General features: G+C 35.6%; 1 long non-coding RNA gene and 1 pseudogene across 3 annotated transcripts; one reads left to right on the forward strand and one right to left on the reverse strand.

Annotated features, from left to right (window-relative positions):
- The first annotated feature begins 855 nt into the window (after positions 1–855).
- Positions 856–6,168, forward strand: LOC113703303 (uncharacterized). Of its 3 annotated transcripts, none has more exons than XR_003451404.2 (2): positions 856–1,230; positions 2,412–6,168. It is a non-coding gene; the product is annotated as an uncharacterized lncRNA (long non-coding RNA). The 3 variants fall into 3 exon arrangements; XR_003451402.2 differs by having other exon boundaries at positions 2,415–6,168; XR_003451401.1 differs by having other exon boundaries at positions 5,695–6,168.
- A 14,617-nt stretch (positions 6,169–20,785) lies between these two features.
- Positions 20,786–22,291, reverse strand: LOC113704506 (aquaporin TIP2-1-like; annotated as a pseudogene).
- Between the last annotated feature and the right edge of the window lie 708 nt (positions 22,292–22,999).

Here is a 22,999-nt window from a genome sequence, read left to right on the forward strand (position 1 = left end):
GCACACCTTTATGATTTTTTTTAAGTATAGGATGCGGCTAAGTCAAGAGAAAGATTTTGACAACTTAACAAATTGGTTCATAATTTCATAATCATATGAATTTTTTTTTTCAAATTCAAGTTTTAAATTGTTGTTGTATCGCATCACTTGGAACTTTTTTTTTTTTTTGAAATTGAATAGCATCACAAAAAAAGAAAAAATAAAAAAATAGCATAAATGAATATTTACTTATTGGATCATTAAATGTCATTAACTCATTTTATTTTACACACTTCAATCTCTAATCTCTATACTTCCCCATTAAAATTAAAATTTAAAAGAAAAATCTCTTACTAATGACATTGTTCTAACAAAAAATATTTCTTGTTTCATGTACGAAGCACAAATCTATTCTCTTTTTTACTCATATAAACATTAATGATTCCATCAACTTACAATTACTATATACACAAAAAATTGCACCTCAAATTTACTCATAATGCATTTACCGCAGGAAGATGTTTGAAAACTTTTTATTGACATTTACCATGTAACTTTTTGTGATATAATTTATGCATGTAAGGATATTTAAGGATTAATTGTGATTTTTAGTGGCTTTTTATTGATTGATATATACAATATATAAATAATTTAAACTAACTAGCATATAATTTTTCGCGTGCCAACTGCCAAGTCTGGTCATACCGAAAATAGAAGGGGGGGGGGGGAAGCTAATTGACATGGCAGAATCCTATTTGTCCTTTGCATTCACATATGACCTCCTCCACGTTGGCACAATCAGGACCGTCCGTTTTTTCTATAAATGACCAAGGCCTCTCCTTGCTCGTAACCCTGGTCTCTATAGATATGGTAGGTTTCGTTCCCATTCTCTCTCTGTCCTCTTTTCTCTCTCTCGTCTCATAATCTCTCTCACACACAACACACACTAAATCATATCAGATCTTCCCCTCCGTCTCTCTCTCTCCCTCTCTCTCTATATATATAGCATAGATTCACGCATTAAACCCGGAGGAAAGCTTGTCCAGAGTGCTACTCTTTTACGGCCGTCTCTAATTCGCTTGGTGCAGGTCGGGAACTGCTTTTCCCACGACGTCGTTGGGTGATTTCTGATGAATGATGTTTCTGGTGAATTGAAGTCCCGCCTTGCATCAACTGAATCAGAGGCCGCAGTAAAAAATTCAGAAAATTTCGTATCGAACAGCGTCGCATCGGATCGTCTAATGACTTTAGGTTTGGATTTGAATATGCTTTTTTTGAATTATTTATTTATATACTGTTGATTGTTTAGGAAATGGATTTTATCTATCTTGATCTAATCGTACAGGTATTGGATTTGTTAGCATTTGATTGAAATAATAGATCTGTGTTTGGTTAATTATGAATTCATTAGATTTGTCAATTTTTTCCTGCAATCGATCCAAGATCTATTTGGTTATATAATATGCACCTTTATATGCATTTTACACAATGTTTTTTGTTGCTGACGCAATTTTTATGTGTTTGGAAAGAAATGATAGGGACTAAGCTAAAGGCAATTGATGAATTGAGTAGCTTGTTCAATGCTAGATATGGATGATTAAGGAAAGAGGATGAAAGACGATTGATTGTTAATAGTTAAAAATATAATTATATTGCAAAAGTAGTTGGTTTCATTTATAGGAAGATATGATGCTTTTGAAGTATCTGGCTACGTTTAGGAATATATTCGAGGAATCACTTTTCCAGAATAAAAAAAAAACTTGAATTCGGCAAAACTGCTGCATCCCTGTCACTCAGCCTTTATTGGTTTTTGGAATTTTTTGAACTGGACAATCTCTCTGTGTCGCTTAGCTTCAGCTGTTTTGATAAATGCTGCCGAGACAGCTGACATCTAATAGTCGGCTTGTTATGCTAATTTTGGTGCCAGCTGTGGTTTGAAACGTCTATTATCAAATGATACCATCTGGATTTGTTTGACCTAACTACAGCTCTCCTTCCTTTTTTTTTTTTTGTTGTTGTCCCGAACTTCTTCCTGTCTTTTCCGCAAGGCTTACTATGCAAGAGTTGGAAGTTAATAATGAACCAATTAGTTGGACCCTAGTTAGAAATTTCAGATATAGGTGCTTTTGTAGCTGCAATTCATCACGTGGAATAGAACACCACAAGTATTCTTTTGTTGGCTGTTTTACATGGACTAGATTTTGTTTATTTGATGTGATCAGCTGGAGCCAGTTGAACTAAGTGGTGAACTGCTGTCAGTAAGATTTTCGGAATTTCAGTTTTTATGTTTGAAATTGCAGTGTTAGTTGTGAGGTACTTGATGTATGATATGTTCTTTCTTTATTTTTCATTTTTTTAAAAGAAATAGTATGACTGCCTTTATGGCATAAATATGTCTCGAGAAACCTCAGTAAATTAAGACTAAATAATAGCAGGTACATATGACAGCCAGATCTAAGGTGGTGAAGCTTGTCGTAATTAGAGCTTTGTTTCTGGAATGTACTTCCGTATCTTGCAAGCTACGTTTACGTTATGAAAGCCTTACTTACCTACTATTGGGTCAATGGTGGAATTTACGTGTTACTGTTCCAGTATTCAGGTTAACTCTGTTTCTTTCATGAAAGACAGTATATTTTCTTGAGTAGTTTCTGCAGTCTTGCGAATCACGAGCTGACTAAAGCCTAAGAAGTCGACACACTAGAGTCACTTCTTTGAAGCACTATGTTTAGGATCTAACTCTCCTCTCATGCAGATGTTTTCAATATTATTGTCAATAATCAGCTGTTGTAGACACAATATCTCTTGCCCTAAATGTGAGTACAAAAGCATAGAATTTTCATCTAGTACATATGAAGCACAAGCCGCACTCTCCTCTATGTAATGTTTTGTTTTTGTTTGTAAATTGTAATATGTTCTTGTCACAATATAACTACCTGTTAACTTCCCTCCCACTGTTCCACATCATTTCAGCGACTTACTTTTTGTGGTTTGCTATTCAAATTTCAAACCATGAAAGAATACTAATTTGGCATTTTTTTGGTAGTAATTAGTAATGTTTAAACTATTCTAATGTGTTTTTCTAAAAGTATCTTTTAGTTGCATCGTAGAGGGTGATAGGTTTTTGAATCGGTATTACTCAAGAGGTTATCATGACATGCATTGACAAAAATAAAATATTTAATTTGTTTCTGTCTATATCGAACTATCCAATATCTTGCCTATATTAGTTGAGTTTAAAATTTTAAAATGGTGGATGGAATGGACCTGTTTCTTTTAAAATAAGGGTGAATCGGATCACAATTATAAAAGGTAGTCTGATGCAATCAACAAGTTGTTCGGTGCATGCACATTCCTTGAAGATGAGCAGATTTGTAGCTGGAGTGTATCAATCAAGAGTTTTTATCCTAAGCATCAATTTACTAGGAATCTAATCAACCAACAATTTCAGGAGTGAAGGTTAGGTCCTTACATTATTCGCAAGAACTTTTTGGTTGTTCTATGTTTTTAAGTTTTTATTTTTATTTCCTTTTTTTTGGTAAGTAATTCCATTATCGAGTTGAATTAGTTTGACTATATTAGGATAGAAAACTAACTGTTGTCCTAGTTATTCTAGAGAGTTTAAGAAGTTATTGCTGTAGATAATACAAAGAGTTGACTTTTAAGAATTTAGTTGCATGATTCTTCTTCCAAAAATCCCCAAGACCTTTTCTTTTTGCTTTCCTGTTCTGTTGTTGCTGTTCACAGGTACTTTTCACAGTTATGAAACAGTTATAACATAATTGCATTCTTCCATATTTGTAGGCAAGATTAATCCTAGCTATCTTGCCCTACATCAAAATGTCAACTACTTCACAGCAGGTTGTTTGCTCTAGAGGCATAACGTGTTTCTAAAATTTGTGAAGGGGCAAATGACACGTTTTGAAGTGGTTGGAACTCCCGTTTGGGGATAATATTACTGGGGAAGTTTACCTTTTGCAATTTGAGACCTTTTCATGTTTTAGCTTTTGAAAAACAGTCTAATTTTTCATTCTTAGTATTAGATTGTTTCTTCTGAAACTTTTAGGCATCCACACATTAATTTATGATTTTCTATGACTATTTTTAATAATGGATCTACCTGCTGTTACTTTTTGAAATTGGAATTTGCATTTTACTCTGTACTGCATTTGTTGAGAATTTTGTTGTCAGACGGCCATGAACATTGTATAGGATAATTCTGCATTATAATTTTAGCTTTGGAGAAAATGCTAGCAGATTTTCCTTTCCTTCCCTTGCAATAAAACTCAAATAAAAAACGTGTTTTGCTGTTTTCTAAAAATGCTTATTGTTTTACAATTTGTGCGGTGAATTAATTTTATCAATTTTATGTTGTTATCTAGGCATTTTTGGGAGGTATTATTTCAAGATTGATGTAGACCACATCCTTCCCTTGCAATAAAACTCATAGAAAATGTGTTTATGCTGCTCTTGAAAAATGTATATTGTTTTACAATTTTTGCGATGGATTAATTTTATCAATTTTATGTTATTATCTAGACATTTTGGGAGGTATTATTTCTAGATTGATGTAAACCACATCCTCTTTTTTTTTTTTTTCTTTTTTCTTTCTAATTAAAAGAACTATGTATATATACACATTTGTATCATATCCTGTCAAGAGTCCTAATCAGTTTTTCGCAGCTTAATTCTATGTGCACGTTCCAATCTAGTGATATCTAGCAGGAAGGATATTAACTTCTAGACTTGCCATTTGAACTGTGTAGAAATTGTGTCATGGTACCAAGGCGAAAACAATTCTCGTTCTCTCTTTGAGGAAAAGAAAAAAAAGGAAACAAATAGGCGTTATGCTGCATATTTGCTATAACTGGATATTTTGCATTCCATTGTTATTCATGGTTAAATACAAATATAGCTTGAGATCTATGGTGTTTTAAATCAACACTTAGAATTGAAAATACATATTGACGTCCTACTCATTCCTTCAGCTCATACTCTGGATATGATATGGTTAATGCTACGAAGTAGGAGTTACCGAGCACAGATATTCCTAGGCTCAATTTGAGGATTGATGGTATTACAAGCTTTTATCCTTATGGGGGAAGAGTTGTCTTTTTGAAGTCTATTCTTTCTTCTTTACTGGCATATGCAATGCAAACTTACCAGCTACCTCTTGCAGTTACTCACCAACCGTGGGTATATAGTTAGTGCTACACGCTTCATACTATAGACCTGACATTCGTAGTCTCTAAACTTGAGGATTAATGGTATTAACTATGAAATCCTTTATTCTTGTGGGGGAAGATTTGTCTTGCTGAAGTCTATTGTATCTTCTTAATCCGGCATGTGCATTGCAAACTTATGGCTACGCGTTGCAGTCACTCACTAACTTAATCATCTTCATTGTGCTTCTTTTGGAACCCCAGATCTATGAATGAGAGTCTTTGGTTAGTGTAATGCATGTCTGTGCTGTTAAGTCTCCGTTGCTTGCGAGTAGACCTGGCAATCATGTCCAAAACCCAACAATCCACCCAACTCACCCACTAATTTCAGATGTTGGGTTGGGTAATTTGGATGTTGGGTCAATTCTGGGTTGGGTAATAAAAACCTAGATATATTTTGGGCGGGTTGGGTATTTGTGTTGGGTATCAATTACCCAACTTCTACTTTCATTTGACAGAGATGTAAAACTTGTTCTTATACTATTGTCTTCTCTAGTTTGTGCAACGGCTGATGGCCAGCCGTAAAGGTGGCATTTGTAGCTCCGAGAACACTTTGTATAGCAAGGGCAGAGGCGCAGAGCGTAAGGGGAGGCTGGGAAATGGTCTACAGCCCAGATTTGACAGCAAATTTTCCCGTGCAACAGAAAATTATTAAAGCTTATTACATGGCTGCTTTATGCATAGCTGCTGGCGGACCATGCATTACACAGTTCTCGTGATCCAAGTTTTGTTGTAGTACTAAGTACTTTATATCCAAAGTTTTCAGCAACCCAAGGAACTGAAAATTGGAAAACTCTAGTCTAATGAATTACTTTATTGAAAATGGTTACCATACGTTTAGGTGTAGTGGCAGGAGGCAACGTTAACTAGCACAATTTCTCAATTTGCAAATTTGGAAGTTATCTTTTAGGATGCAACATGATTCATTTTGTGTTTTATTTCTAATTTCTAATTTCTCCATTTTACAACAGCTCAGATGTGTTATCATGCATGATTTTTTTGTGTTTATTTTTTGGGTCAAAATTTCAGTTTATAACTTTCTTTAAAGTGTGATTGGATTCAAGTAATTTAAACAGTTAGTACATATGTGTATTTGTGAAAGTATATTTGTGTGTATTTTAGTGTGTTTGTATGTGTAAAAATAACGTATTTCACAAGAGCTTAAAAAGTGAGTGTGTGTTTATATCTGTGAGTGTTTTAGTATGTGAAAATATATCTATTTATGTGAAAATGTATTTATATGTGTGAATTTTTTTTTTGTATGTGAAAATATATTTGAGAGAGTTTATGTATCAAAATCTATTATTTAATATATTGGGTCATGGGTTTGAGATAACCCAATATGATCCAGCCCAAAATTAACCCAACCTAAAGTTGGGTGGGTTGGATGTAACCCATTTAAATAAAATCCAACATCAACCCACCCAAAACTCGTCCAATCTGCCCAATTGCTAGGCATACTTGCGAGGGAGCCGGGAGGGGAGGGGGAGGGGGGGGAAAAACAGTGGCTTTGGGATTTCAAGTATTTGAACCGTCTGATATCTTAAATTAGCTTCGCGTCTCTTCCAGGGACCAAGTACTCTGTGAGCTGCTATACCTAAAAACACGATGTTTTAGAATGCTTTCCTGCTGGCTATCTGCAGCAGATTCTTGGGCATGAAAGGGATTGCTCACAATGATGAGAACGGGACTTTCTCGGCAAATAGATAATGGTACTCGGGTTAGACTGTGGGATAATATTTGGGCGATAAGCTGCCCTTTAGAACGCTCTGTTGCAATTAATTCCTCTAGCCTTTCTAATGTATTTCATCTTATAGCCTCAGGTAGTAAAATTAGGCATTTAGATCATCGAGTGGGCATTCCTTTTCAAACATTTTGCTCATTAATAAAGGCCTATATATATATATATATTATGTAAAACACATTTTATTGATATAGAGCTTGAATGTACACAACAGCGGAGAGCCTGCTATACAAATGGTATATCTACTTCCATCTGAAAACTAAGCTACCTCTATCAATGCATTCCTCTAACTTGCAACATAGTTTCGAATCTCGTTTGTCACTTGTCGAACAAGTATCTCAGCATCAACAGCTTTGCCTTGAAAAATCCTGCAAGTTCTTTCCCTCCAAATGCTGTACACTGCTGCCCCTAGGCACAACTTCTTCATTTTGGTAGTAAAACACTCACTCTTTGAATGATGACTAAGCCATTCGATTTTAGTCCTCCATTCATAAGCTCCTCGATATTGCAAGCTATAATGCTGGAGTTTTGATCAAACATAAGCTGTATACTCACATTCAAAGAACAAATGATCACAAGATTCTCTATTGGTACAACATAAAACACAACTTGTATCTGTAACCACCCCCCAGTTATACAAGCTGTCCTTAGTTCTTAGCCTACCCTTACACAGCAGCCATAGGATAAATGAGTACTTTGGAATGCACTTTTTGAACCAAAAATGGTGGTGACACTGCAGATTTAATTGAAAAGGTACCATTCTTACTAGCCAACCATCTTACTGAGTCCTGGATGTCAATTTCAAGGATTGTCTAGATGGGAGATGTACAAAATCCTCAATGGCAGCCGTTCTCCTTCTACCCGTGGGAATCTTCCAATTTCCATTTTCTATAATAGTAGAGACTAGCTTGCAGCTAGCTTCCAAACTGTCTTACTATATCAGGACCATAGGCTGTCAACAAAGGTCCTCTAGGGTGCCAGTTATCATACCAGAGAAAGGTGTTCTCACCGTTATTGATCTCTGAAATAATAAAAGGATGCACTAAAGGCCTTAAGTTGAAATAACTTTCGCCAAAACCAAGAACATGACTGAGGAATAGGAATAGCCCAGAAACATTGATGATTGAGCTTCACACTATGAATCCAAGCAATCCAAAGTGATTCTTTCTTGCATACTATGTCCCAAATATGCTTGATATGCTTGATCAGCAATGCTTTATTCCAACTGGTCAAATCAGGTAATCCTAACCCACCTTGTTGAGCTGGTTTGCTTATTTCCTTCCAACACACTTTAACTTCATGTTTAGCAGAGGTCTCACCTTTCCACAAGAATGCGGTAAGCATGGCTTCAATCTTCTTTATGACAGCTCGAGGTAATAAGAATACACTGCTCCAGTATAGTTGCATACTCGGCAGAATTGACTTTACCAACTGAAGCCTACCAGCACAAGTCAAAGCTTTTGAGCTCTACCCCATAATTTTCTTTTTTATCTTCTCAATAATGGGAAAGCAATCTTTGAATGAAAGCTTTGTGCTTAGCAAAGGTACTCTCAAATATTTGATTGGTAAATGTCCTCTCTTCATCCCCAGAATCTTACACAATTCCATTCCTTCCTCATTGCTAACCCTTGATGGGAAAATCTCACTTTTATGTAGATTTGGTGATAAGCCAAACAAAACAGTAAATTCCAAAAGAACTGAATTCATTATAGTCATTGATCTCGAATTCGCAATTGATAGAAGAAATAAATCATCTGCAAAGATGAGATGAGAAACTCGAAGGGCTTGACATTTAAGATGAAACCGGAATTCAGGTCTCCCGTGGCCTCATCAAACAAGACAAAAAAGACTTCCATTGCTAAAAGAAAGAATATAGAGAAACGGGGTCTCCCTACTTCAAACCTTAAGTATTGGGAAAAAAAACCCAACAAGAGCCCCATTCGTGTTTAATGAAAATCTAGCCATGCATACACCTTTCCTCACCCATTGAATGTATGTTTCAGGAAAATTCATACAATCCATAACAGCAAACAAGAAATCCCACTTTACAGTGCTATAAGCCTTCATCAAGTCTACTTTCACAGCACATTTAGCTTGTCCATTTTTCTTACGATAGCCGTTAACAATGTCGTGCATTTATAGGATATTGTCAGAGATCATCCTTCCTTTGAGAAAAGCATTTTGCCTATTACTGATTAATTCTGGTATTGCTCTTTTCATCCTTTCAGTCAAAATCTTAGAGTAGACCTTATAAACGGTATTGCAACAAGATATAGGTCTATACTCATGCATAGCAGATGGATTAAGAACCTTTGGAATAAGAGAAATAATTGTACTATTCGGAAGAGTATATAGACTGTCATTTCCAAAGCAATGTTTCACAGCTTTAATAAAGTCGGTCTGCACAACACCCCAATTCTTCACAAAAAACTCCACAGGAAAACCATCTTGTCTAGGGTCCGTTTGTTTCGGGTGAAAATATTTTCCAGGAAAATATTTTCCTAATTTCCCGTGTTTGGTTGCACAAAAGTTGCTGAAAACATTTTCCTATGTAAAATATTTTCACTCATCTTATGGAAAACAACTTCCCTTCCAAACTTACTGAAGTTGTTTTCCGAAATGCATGCATCTCGCTTGTAGTATGTTCCAAACTTACTGAAAATATCTTGTAGTATGTTCTTTTTTTTTTTTAGTGTAAATAGGAGGACTCGAACCTAAGATCTCTTCCTTACACTCCCTCCCCCGTACCACCCAACCCAACCCTCCCCCTAGTATATTCAAAATAAAAAAAAAAACCTCATCCTACTCATCCTATGCTAGTAATTAATTATGTATAATAGGGACATTCTTTTCTAGAGAAACTTTCAGCAGTGAGAGTGCAAGATATATGTCACAATAAGCATTGCATGTGATTGATATTTGATACTAAATGACCAGCAATTTGTTTATTGCTTAAGGAGATATTTTTTATTCATATATACATTTCTCCAAGATTTTTTAAAGTTAAACAATGAGATAAATTTTCTTATTTTGCATGGGAAGAAGTATGTAGTTATAATGTGTAAAACGTAAAGATAGAGATAAAAGTGAAAATATTTCAAAAGTTAAACAAACACTAGAAAAATGAAGTAAGAAAATATTTTCAATAACCTAACCAAACACCTGAAAATGATGAAAGGGAAATGATTTTCATGGAAAATTACTTCCACGGAAAATATTTTCCCAAGGAAAACATTTTACTTCCAACCAAACAGACCCTAGGTGCCTTACCTTTGTTGCGTTGAGAATAGTGCTAACTGCACTTCAACATCCGAAACATTTTTTTGAAGTTCATGAATTTGATCACTAGTTAGCTTGTTTACAACAATCTGCTGTAACCTGGTTCCGAGTACCTCAGGGAAAGTCCCTTGTTCTGTAAACAAATCTTGAACAAAACTTGCTGCAATTTTCTTTACCTCCTCATAATCCTCAACTTTATGCCCACTTCCATTCTGGATGGACGAAATACTATTTCTTCTTTGGTGTATCATGACCTTCCTATGAAAGAACTTTGTAATTCTATCCCCCGCCAATAGCCATTTAGTTCGAGATCTGTCCTTGGAAAACTATTCTTCAGCATTCATAAGAGCAACATAAGTAGAGAGACAGTCCTTCTCGGCCATTTGCAAATGCACATCGTAAGGATCTTGTAGTAGTTGCCTCTGAGTAGAATATCAAGCTTTTTTTGCATGCGCAGTTCTTGAACTAATATCCCAAAATTCCTTCTTATTTAACTCTGTTAAAGCCCCTTTTACTTCTTTCAGTTTCAAACAAAAACTTCTCATAGGATCACCTCGGAACTTAGTAGACCATGGCTTTTGCAGCAGCAGAGAAAAATCTTTGTGAAACATCTAAAAACCATGAAATTGGAAAAGCTTAGGTCCAAAATTAAATTGTTGCTTGATAGAAAGCAAACCAGCACAATGATCAGATACATCTGGGACCAAGAACTCATCTTCTTGATGGGGAAATAATTGCATCCATTTCTCATTGCATAAAATTCTATCAAGTTTACAATACAACCTATCTTGTCCAAACCTACCATTACACCAGGTGAGCAAATAGCCTTTATAAGGTAGGTCATCAACATCAATCTGATGTAAACAGTCCTCAAATTCAGAGATTGCTTGCTGGTCTCTCTCCATACTACCAGATTTTTCATAGTCATATCAAATCACATTGAAGTTTCCTATAAGCACCCAAGCATCTTCATGTACAATATTCTGAAGTTGGCAAAAGTTCACTCCGTAAAGCTCTCCTATCCTTATCATTTCTAGCATATACAAAAGAGACAACAAAACTATTTTGCCAATTTAGATGAACCACTTGACAAGTTACAACCTGCTTATGTATGCTTACAGGAGTAACTTGCACTTTGCTAGGATCCCAACAAAACCAAATCCTTTCAACTCCCACAGAAGGTGTGTTACGAACAGAATACCAAGTAGGAAAACACTTTCTATATACACTATCATAGGTCACAGTATGAACTTTATAATCTATAACACCAAACAAATCTAAATGTAAAGTATCTATTTTATTTCTTATAGCTACTTGTTTATGGGGTTGATTTAAACCCCTAATATTCCAGCAAATGAATTCATGTTAAAGGGGTTACAGAAGTTTTACCTCTACCATACCCTTTTTGTAACTCATTTTTCTTCTCACCTCTGCCTCTTCAGCTTTTGTTTCAACTTTAGGAGGCATTTATCAACACAGCAAACAAGTTTAGGCTATGAATCTTCTGAGTTATAGCATGCTGTTCAGTGAGGACAATCTCTACTGCTGAGATTGGAATGACTCTATCGTGCTCATTAGTTGGAGACATAGGATGAATCTCAAAAGTAGTCACCTATTTAGCAACTGATTAAGGTATGTCTATTGGAGGAGTATCCTCTGTTACTACAGTAACATCAGCAATGATTACTTGGCCAGTTGGTTCCCTTCCTTTATCAGCTTTAGGCTTCTAGATTTGTTTTGTTTGAGGTTTTGGTGCACAATTTGCCAAAGTGCGGCCAAACTTACGACAAAAACTGTACTTTGGAGGGATCCATTCATATACTACCTCTTGCATTATCTTATCACCCTATTCACTAGAAATGGATATGCTAAAAGGCAAAGTGCAGTGAACATCAACTTCTACACATACACGGGCATAAGACAGCCTTGACTGATCTGCAATGGGCTTATCAGTACAGAGAGGTACACCAATGTAACTCGAAAACTTGCTTAAACATACAGAAGAGTGATAATGCAGCTTCAAATTTGGAAATTTAACCCAAATAGGTACAGAGTTAAAACTCTTCGATAGTCAAATCCAATGCAGGGGACCGGGGTTTCATAAATATATCATTTTACTATGTAAAGGCAATGGTGTTTGCTCCATGACCTTTTGTTTTAGACTTTTAGCCATCTCATCTTCAAATTGATAAAATGAAAAGTCCAGACTTCAATTTGTTACATCAAATTTGCCCAATTGCCCCATTTTGTATCTGTGAAACGCTTCAAAGCTTGGAAAGTGGGCCTTGAACCCAATACATGTCCAACCAGAGCACTCTTCCATTTCGCCAATCCTTCAGATACATCATCCTCCGTAAAAATTACTCCATCAGCTCCCAGAGGAGAGGGCGAATATGAAAGCCCAATCCCATCGTGGATCACTCCCTTCGAACGAACAATCTCTGCCCAAGAATTGTCCTGCATAGACACCTAGGACCTAAATTTTCAGAACTCGGACCTTTACCAGTAGGAACAGGAAGTCTTCCAGGCCATAAATCTGAAGTGGGGAGCTCCTGGAATTCACTAAGGCTCTATTTGATAACCCATTTTAATACTTAAACTTAATGATTCAGATTTTAACATATTTAGACAGTTTGATAACAAAAAATTCAACAACTAAATTAATTAAGTGACATTGAATTTTGTAGGCAAAACTTGCTTTCAAAATTAAGTAATAAGTTATTAATTTTTCACTGAATTTGATATATACTCAAATTTATTGGATTTAATAGTTAACAATTCAATAATTTTATAGATTCAGATTTCAAACTTCAGATTTTAAATTTCAGATTTTAGTTTTATCAAACGTAACCTAAAAGTCATGTGGACTTGCTTCTTAGCAGAATTTACCTAACTTGAAACTTGCTGAAAACTGGCTAGAGAACCTTGTAATGGAGAACACAAAATTGAACAAACAACTACACGGAACGAGAAAATGCACCGGTAGCTATAAAATGGAAGTGAGTCCGAACAAGATGACTTAATTTTTCAAATGAGCTCGAGAGAGCTCAGCAACGGCAAAAAACCAAATGTGTAGGTCAGTAGTAGCACTTTGCTCTCCTGGCATTTTAGCGGCCCACACAAACAATGTATAAAGGTATTTTTTTATCCATTAATAATAATAATATATTAATAATAATGGTATTCTACTTGGGCTACTCGGTTACCACATCCTAAAGGTATTCTTAAATGGCAGCAGCAGAAGCTTGGCTGTATCAACACTATATTCCCCTAGTTTTAGCAAGTTAGCCTTGGTATCTGTTTGGATTGCTATATTTAAGAGTTTTTGTAAAAAAATGTACTATAACTGTGATACCCCGAATATTAGGAGGTTGGTTGTAAAGAAGATATTAAAGTGCATTTCTTTGGGTTTGATTTAAAACCTTATTTTTCCTAAAATTTTAATCAAAAACCCTAGTTTACTTGTGACTAACCGGTTTTCTTAAATGTCTCATATTTTAATAGAAACCCTAATTTTAATCACTGAAATTGTAAAACCCTCACGTTTTTCTTAAAAATTTCCTTTTATTTGGAAATTCATTATTTATTAAAGCCCTACTACCCAATCGTTCAACAATAAGTGCAAATAAACCTAGAAAGTAGGGTTTTACTCTTCGTTTTCAAGATTGGAGCAAATTAGGGTTTTAGCAATTTTTCGTAGGATGATTTTTCGATACGGAGCAAGGATCAAATTTGGTGATTAAAAGTGACTTTTAGGTGAGAAATAATATGTGATTAGGAGCAATGATATAAGGTTAGTGAATAGGAAGTAAAAACCCTAGTACGTGTGTTTTAAAGAAAAATGGCGCGAACCGACGGGTACCGCGCGTTACCGATTGAACGCACCACTTGACCACCACTTTCTTATCACATGAGCATTAATACTTGAGCAAAATATCCCCCCTCATTGCCAGTTAGCTTGACCGAAAATGTGGACTAAAAATAGCAAGGAAAAGAAAGAGAAAAATGAAAGGTGGTGGTGGCGACACTTGTCGCCACCTAAGGGTTTCTTGACCAAGAGATGGTCTTCCTTCTTATCCCCAATTTTTGCATCTTTTCTCTTCATTATTTCTGCCCTTAGCCGAGACAAGAGAGGAGAGAAAGAGAGAGCAACAACCACCTTCCTTCTTCTTGATTTTAGCCATCCAAATGAGGAATTAAACTTCTAAACCGATTAAAGTGTTAGTTGTGGGCTTGAGAAGTTAGGGGAAACAAGAATTCCAAGAGGAGGTGAAGTATTACTTTTGCAAGCTTCATTTGTTGAGGTATAAGGCTAAACCATGGCTTTGGTTCTTTTATTGTGGTTTAAGTTGTTGCATCATGCATGATTGTGGTTGGATTAGTAGTGAAACAAGTTGTTATGATGATTTAAAGGTGATATATGTGAGTTAGGGTTTGAGGTACTTGCTGCCTATACTTGCTATATGGATGAGATATGTGGTATCTAAGCTTATATAAGTGGTTTTAGTGATGATTAGAGTAAGAAATCAAGAAAGGCTGCATTGAAAACAAAAATTCCAGATTTCTGGAAAAATTTCCCCTCTTTCTGTCCGGTTTTATTGCATCATGTTAGAGGCCGAATTAGCCTTAGCTTAAAACATAAAAGTCGTAGAGAATGGTATTTTATAGTTGCCTACAAAATTTCAGCTCAATCGGAGCAACGTAGCCTGTGAAAAGACCAAAATACCCTCGCTGTTCTAGGTTACATTCCAGAGTTCCGCGTGGACAGTTTTGTCTATTTGGTTGTATTTATTCACTATAATCCGTTCGGATTTAGCCATTTTCTAAAACATGAAAGTTTTAGTACCCTGTCTTAGCTTTTCAACACCACCAAGAACGTCTTAAACAGATCTCGGTAGACTGAGATATGGTCATTTGAATGCAGTACGGTTGATTAGCCAAATAGTTGGAACCAGGTTATATGAATTGGGAATTTGATTAGGTTACACTGAAAATTTGACTAAGTGCTCTTCATGAAAATTGTAGGCCTTCGTCTTAGCTTCAAAATGGTATAAGTTTCACCTCGATCCGATAAGCGTAGCCTCGGATGTGCTCATTCCGCAAAAAAAAGAACCCGTCAAAACTGTCTTTTGTAAACGTCGTTTCCACACTCGTTATTAGCTTGATTTCTTGTTCTTGTATTGTTTTGAGCCTATTGAATGGCTATTGAAATGAAATTGTGTTATGGGTAACCTTGGGTTTGGTTGAGTAAAAGAATGAAGCCATAAATGGTTGGAAAATTAGGTAAACACAAAGGGCGTGCTGCCCAAATTTACGCTCGAGGACTATAGAAATACACTTGCGACTTGGGTAGAGTTGATATGAATATCACTTGAACCATCTAGGGTACTTGAGTCTTCTTGTTCCGAGGTATATAAGTAAGGATTTGGCCGAACTTGTACCCTTGAGAAATGAAATAATGATTGCTCGGAGTATGTTTTCCTTGTACTTTCAACTCGCATGACAATTTCAAGTATAAATGTTACAAAGTTTTACTGTTTAAAAAGCGAGCAAGTGTTTCACGACTACCATCTGAGTGAATTTCAATTTCTTGATTTTTATTGAACGAAGCGTCTAAGTTCCGAATCTTAGTCGATTTTCAAAGTTCTCAAACTGAGTTTTATCGCAGATTTGGACTCCGAACCCGGGGTATAACCTAAAAGTGACCAGTAAAGGCACTATATCTTTTGGTGAGTGCTTTCAAATACCGAATTGAACTTGATACTTGAACTTGATACGTGACCAATATGATTACATGTTATATACGTGAATTGTTAGGGCAAGAGTGTACTTTATCGCACTTGCCCTTATGTGATATATACTTGTTTATTGTTGCAATTGACTTGATATACTTGTTTATGATGCGCGCACTTCCTGAAATTCCAGAAACCCTGCGGCGAGTTACTTAAGTCGAACCGGCAAAGGTTTGGTCGATTGGGTAACGAACCCTGGGTCTCTTGTTTTGTCGAGTGGAGTGATATCTCCTCGACTAATCGGTATACTCGAGTATTACCACCCGTGTTTCTTGAGGATTTTGGGCCCAGCTGGGGGTTTGAACGGTGGACGGAGAGTCGTTTAAGTGGTGTTCTACTGGATTGGTTACTTACTTGAAAGTTGACGGAGTGTCAACTGTTACTTGATCAAGTTCTGGAGATGCAATGGGAATTTGACTCCTGAGAGTCTTCCGTATCCTTATACTTGAAAATGATTATTGTTTATCGGATTGTTGTTCCTTTTGAAAACCAAAAGCACTTTATACTTGCTCATTTGGAAATTTGCTACTTGAAGTGTTAGTGTTCATCTTCATGAATTTGTTAAGCTCGCTCACTTTGAAATTTGCTACTTGAAATATTATTGTCCACTCTTATGAATTTTGATGCCATTAACTTGCTACGTTGATATTCGTACTTTTAAAATGGTCAATTTGTTATTTGGAACCTCACTGGGCTTTTAGCTCATTCCACGCTATTTGTTTTCCTTACAGGGGGTACGAGCGAGGCATGAGATATGTACAGACTAGCGTAGTCTAGTTGTTTTGAGTTTTGTTTTTGTACTCATGCTAGTACCCGACTAGGGTTGATTGTACTCGAAATATAAACACTTTGAAGTTTTTTTTTGGTGTGTAGACACTTTGTATCTGGATTTGAGCAGCAATGTATATATTAAGTTGAAATGGATATGTTATTCATTTTCTATGGATGCACGTTGTTTTGCTTGAGTTATGGGGGAGTGTGTGAGTAAGTCCTGGCGAGAGCTGAGCAGGCGGTCCGCCGAACCCTTTGGTTCGCCTTAGGGGAAGGTGGGGCTGTCACAATAACAATTTGATACATGTGAAGTCAAACAGTAATTGAGAAATGTATTTACGGAAAATATAAAAATTTTTCTGCGGAGACTAACGATCCAAACAATTGTGATCAATCTACATATATCCAATATTCGTTCCTTGGGCATGTGGCAATCATCTTTCAGTTCCTTTGCTCCAAGAACTTGAGATAGAAAGCCGTCCTTTCATCAACCTCTGCTTTAAGGATTTGAGATAGAAAGCCACCTTTCCGTTAACTGAGAGTAATGGAGGTGTCTTTTTTTTTTTTTTTTGTAAATTTTTGATACATATAAAATATCTGAGTATTGGCGGTCTTTTTTGAAATGTCCAAGGACTTTTCGGCTTTCTGAGCTCTGGCTTTGCTGTTGAGTGGCACTTGGGAAAGGACTTGTAGCAACAAGGAACTACAGATAAGATTAATAGTGCATTTGGGAGTTGAGATTTCACTGGAAATGAAGAGAAAGGAAGAGAAAGTTGAGTTTTCTTATGTTTGGGACTTTAAAGTGAGACAAAAAAGAAAAGAAACGAATTGATTTTGAAAGATCCCAAGTGCTACTACAGCGTAAAATATTTTCGACTAAAAATGGGGGGAATGCAAAGGAAAACTGATGCAAGCTTGCAAATTTTTTTTTTCAAATTGCCATTTTATCCTTACAAAATTATTAAATAAAATTTTATTGACATATATATCCAAAATCATTCTAATTCCTTCTATGCTCTCAAACATTCTCAAAATCTCTCTCTTCCTTTCTCTTCTTTTATTTTGTTTCATAACTTTACATTTCTTTAGTTTTCTTTTCTATCCTAAACTCCCAAACAATATTTTTTCTTTTTCATACACCCTCTATTTCACAAATCTCAATCCTTAATCTGTCATAAAGAGATTTTGTAGTCTTACTCGCGTTGTTCAGGGATACTGTTTGACTACCACAAGTTTTGTTTTAGCACAATTTTAGATATTCAATTGTTCTGTTTTTCTACAATCATGCACTCATGTGACATTTTTTTTAAAAATATTTTGGACATTCCAAAAGTTTTGTCATGTTAAAAATGGATAAGCTTTTTGCACTATTTATGTAACTTTTCTCTCTTGTCCTAATCATATCTCTAATTTTATTCAATTTCAAATTGAAGTTTTTTTTTTTTTTTTAAAAAAAAAGGGTAAAGGCGATCACAAATGAAAGGGCCAAACTCCGGGACTACAAAATTCAATCAATGAGTAAGGAGCAGGCTTGTCAACTTTGAGCTTTTGGGCAAGGATTTTTCTGAATCCAGGATAGAGCATAATATCATGCTTCAATTTTCAGCCCAGACTTGACCATTTGGGCTTACAGTATTATGGCCCAAGTTTGGCCCCATCCATGTGTTAAACTTCGGGCTTAAAATGACCCAGGCCTGAATTCAAAAAATTAACTCAGATTTTAGTTTTTTTTTAATATAAAAATTACTCCAGGTAGCACAAAGTTCTCAAACAATAGTAAGCTTAAAAATATCAGTATAATTAATAAAATACATGTGTATCTTTTAACATCACTATGATGAAGAATGTGAAGAAAAAAACTATATACTTTGTTATAGAAGTTATATAGAATATAGATTAAGGTAATATCAGGTTGGAAGCCAAGCCCATTGACATAGAGCTGAGTTGTGGATGCTTTTTTGTTTGGACAAAGACGGAGTCCGTGAAAGGTTGTAAGAAATACGCGAGACAGAGAGCGCGTAATCGGACAAGTTGAAGCTTCTGTTTAGAAGACTTCATTCATTGCGGCGTGCCCATAGTTTATAGTGGATTTGACTCGTAGCCTAACGCAAAGTTCGACGTGGTTCTCTTGTTTTTTTTTTTCAATTTTTGCATTATTTTTCTTATTGTTTTGGAAAAACAAAATGCAAGCTATATATGGGTATACCCTAAAATTTCTTTGGGGGTCTATCATAAACTTTTACACAACTTCATTGAAAATTCCAATAAAATTGAGAGAAATATCTCATCTTTCGAGTCATCGATTTGTGCGTGTCATCCTCACGTAGGGGCCATGTTGAAGAAATCGTTCATAAAAGTTTTCCATTCAAACTACGCTTCCATATTATCCATTTACTTAAGAAGGCTAGCCTGAGTTTCTTGGACCTGGGCTGAAGTCAAGTCCAGTCCTATTGACAATCCTGTTAAGGAGACCATTTGGTACATAGTTGGTAACAATTTGTATTACAACCCATAAAGCTAACGCAGCAGCATTCACATCACTTGCTACAGCGTGCATCCAGTTTAACTTGAGATTAAGGTTACAACTTAAAGTTGACGAATTCCCCAACCTCCAAAACTTCTATGTATTATCTTTTACACTTTTTGCTATTTCAACTTAATTACTCTCACGAGCATGACTTCAAAATAAAATAACTACACTGCTTAATTATTTGAGAATAGATTTCTAATCGAACACTTCCAATACACTGCTTAATTTTTGAAGGTTATATTTCTGATCGACAACTCCCAGTAACCACCAGCCGATATACACAACCTTTTCTTTTTATACGTATATAAAACTTAAGTAACTAAGTTTTGTACTAGTAGTAAGCCAACATTTTGTTCGTTTGCAAAATTAAATAAGATTCAAGGTATTTCTCATTAAAAAATGTTTTTTTTTTAATTTGAGTCAAGTTCTATGTTTTATTAGGTATCTTGTTTGCATCGTTTCTTATTCGCCATGTCAATTAGAGTTATTTGGAATAATTTTAAGGTCTATCTTACATGTGCCCATAGGGCATTCGTTAAATATATTTCAAGTGCCATATTTTTAGAAATGTAATATTGATTAGAGAAAATAAATAAATACAAGGGAGGGTAGGTAAAATTAAATAGGGAAAGTATATAAATTCAAGAGAGGTTAATAATTGTTAATATGCTTATATACATGGTAGGTTAAGTAAATGTCAGGTGTGTTAACAAGTGTCTAATGGACGCTTGTCAGAAAAACCTTAATTTTAAAAGAGTTAAGAAAATTAGGGCCTATAGTGACTAACTGACTATTATTGGGTGTTTACTATTGTCTGTCCTTTTTCATTGTTTGAAAAATTAATAATCTTTATTGTTCTTTTCTTTCACACATATTTTTATATGATTAGTTAAGCCCCTTAATTTTTTTGGGTAAGATAAGTCCCTTAATTCAATAGTCAATACTAGAAGTAAAAATATTAAAGGTCCACACAGTTGCTTGCCACAAGGAAAAAACAAACTAATATTCTATTTTCGGGCCAATGGCCCTTGTTGATTTTCCTCTAAACCCAGAAGACAATAGCGTAGGGGCCCAAGTAAATTAATTACAAACAACTAAACAACATTTAAACAAACTCTGGGAATTAGTTAATTAAGCTTTGCAGCTGCTAGGGGGTTGAATTTGAACTTCAAATTTCAAATCAAATAGATGAAATTGGGAACTAAGACCTTGTCTGCATTGCAAGTAACCATGTAATATGTAATATACATGAGTTAGAAAAATGATTGAAAGATCTGTCTAGGAGAATTTTTCTGCTAAAACTTATAGTCCAAACATGGGCTAAGAAACTAATTACAATGTTGTTGAATTTTTATCCATATAGATTCATCCATTGTAGATTTCTTGTAATCATGTCAAAAAAATACAACCACTAAAATATCTTCTTGAATAAATTAAATCCCTTACAATCAAATTATAGTAATTGGTATTTATAAATTTGTATCCAAAAGACCCGCATCAGTTTATGCTTGCCTCTTTCAGAAAAGGAAAACAAAAGTTGTTCCTTGACAAACACTTTTACCATACAACGAAATCAAATTAAGATGGTCCAATTCTGGGCAACAATTCTGTGTCCAAATAAATCATTCAATGATTATATCCACTAACAGTCCTTAGGATTCCATAGAAATCATGTTTGAATTCTTGTGCATGAAAATGATCATTGGGGATAATCTGCGTATAAACATAGAATGCAACGCAAGCGATAGCAGGCCCTGCCCAAAACACCCAATGGCCATCCCATAAATGGCCTCCTCTCACAACTGCTGGACCAAAACACCTAGCAGGGTTGATCCCTGCGCCGCCATAACCCTTAGCAGCAGTGACCGATGTTGATATGAAGACAAGAAGACCAAGAACAGTTCCAACAATTGCTAAAACCCGAACCAGGCCGATAGAGTTTTTCTGGCGATGATCATACGCCATCCAAAGTGACGCAAACAAGAACACGAAGCTGCAGAAGACCTCAAGCCAAAAAGCCTGGGCAGTCCCGAGGCCTATTGTAACAGGTGATCCCTGCGGACCTGGTGTGACTATTGAGAGAGTGCAACCTCCAAGCGAGAAGGTTCTTTCGATATTACCGCTAACCACAGATTTTAGCGCTAGCGCTCCAAGCACAGCACCTAAGCATTGTGCTATGATGTAGATTATGGCACGAGACATTGAGATAAGGCCAACTAATGCTGCAGAGAATGAGACGATGGGGTTTATGTGGCCTCCAGAGACTGGATGCACAGCTAGCAGTACTATTGTGATCATAATGGCAAGGACAATTGACATAATCAAGTTTGGCATTTGGACATCACTGTCAAGGGTTGATATCACTATGGTATCAATCAAGAAAACTAGAACTGCTGTTCCAAGAAGTTCTCCTACAGATGCACGCCAGACCTGCATCATGTTATCAAGTGAACTTGAATTCAGGTCAAGGAAACAGCAAAGTATATAAGTTGTGCTGTTATTCTTTATAGCATTTGGAACTTGTGACTTATATGTACCATTTGAGTTAGTAGATTTTTTTCTATAGAATAGAATTACTATTCTACTGTGCCTAATGAACACAAAAGGAGCATAAACTGAAATGGAAAGAGGACTACTAACATGTAAGGAAAGAAACTCGTCCAAGCCTAGCCTTTCACTTAGGCTGAAAGATTCTAGCTTCTTTTGCTCCGGTGTCCACTGTTCTGATCTGCAAAATTGTAACAGAATCATTAAGATAGCAATCAGTAACTTTGACAATGAAACTGATATTGACGTAACAAGTAATAAGGTTCTGAATGAAACTGATAAAGACGTAGTTTAGAAAAGACAAATTAAGTGCAAGTTGTAGAAGTTTAAATACTTACTGTGGAGTAGAAGACACAGGCTGTATGCTATTACTGGCGTAGTGGCGTTCTTCTTCCATATTCAGATATACATTTCCAGAATTGGCAGCCATTTATTGTATCAGAGACCCTTAACTTTTGCTACTATATGCGTATCAGTTACTAGCCTACACCATATGCTTTGGACATTTCCAGTATTTATGGCCACAAAGTTGAGAACTAGCGCAAAGCGGTTATCCATGTGACTTGTGCTGCAGCTAAAATTATTGATGTTAATTCTAAACCATTGTACAAGCCTGAATCGTGGAGCATATATTATTCACAACTCACAGGTCAAAGTTATACGATATCTACAAAATCTTGTGCCAGATAGAATCAGAAGTTATATATTGGCCATGGTTCATTACGAAGTTTTATATGCTTGGTGATTTTCGTTATGTCTTGTATACTAATTTAATCCTTTATTTTGGCACTAATAAACTTTTTTATAGAGATAAATAATAATTGTGTTTACATGACGCGATTTTAGGTGGATGTATAACATAAGGCTTTAATTAAAATTGTTTGGAATGCACTAGTGTTTGTGCAAGTTGGCTTCAAATCCTCTGTCCCCAAAGTAGTCTCTGTCCCCTCAATCCCTTATTTGTACAGCTGCCACGTGTTTCTAACATTTTGTTAATCCAAACTCAAATAAATCGATAATAATCGATTTACAAGTTTTGTGAATCCAACCTCGAACAAAATAAAGAAGAGTTTTAGGTGATTTCTACGTTTATGATTAACAAGACTCTTTTTTGTTAAAAAAAAATAAAAAAAGTCTT

This window comes from Coffea arabica, chromosome 8e, assembly GCF_036785885.1.
Source record: "Coffea arabica cultivar ET-39 chromosome 8e, Coffea Arabica ET-39 HiFi, whole genome shotgun sequence".
Classification (NCBI taxonomy): domain Eukaryota; kingdom Viridiplantae; phylum Streptophyta; class Magnoliopsida; order Gentianales; family Rubiaceae; genus Coffea; species Coffea arabica.